The sequence below is a fragment of the Stegastes partitus genome, unplaced genomic scaffold (assembly GCF_000690725.1).
Source record: "Stegastes partitus isolate 25-593 unplaced genomic scaffold, Stegastes_partitus-1.0.2 Scaffold2349, whole genome shotgun sequence".
NCBI classification, from domain to species: domain Eukaryota; kingdom Metazoa; phylum Chordata; class Actinopteri; family Pomacentridae; genus Stegastes; species Stegastes partitus.
The window spans coordinates 62,643-62,958 of record NW_007580080.1 but is presented as its reverse complement, the minus strand read 5'-3'; positions in this window follow the sequence as shown (position 1 = coordinate 62,958).

Below are 316 nucleotides of genomic sequence, written 5' to 3'. Positions count from 1 at the left end.
AGATATTTGCTGCCTGAGATTGTTCTTAAGGCGCCGCTTCTCCCCAAACCTCGGTGCGGCTCCACCAGAATGCTTCCTGAAGGCCAAAGTCAATCGCATGCTGCTACATCTGGAGTCATGGTGAATTTTTACTGACCAACAGTTTTGTTGTGGATGGAAACGACATAAACAAGTGACAAAAGAAGCTGTGTCAGAGATATTAAAGATGGATTTAAACTAGTGGTAGGTTTGCTTGGACATGACATTGTTATGTAAAAAATTAAACCTATAGTTCAAATGTGTCATCAGCAGCTTCAACACAATGTCTTATCAACAA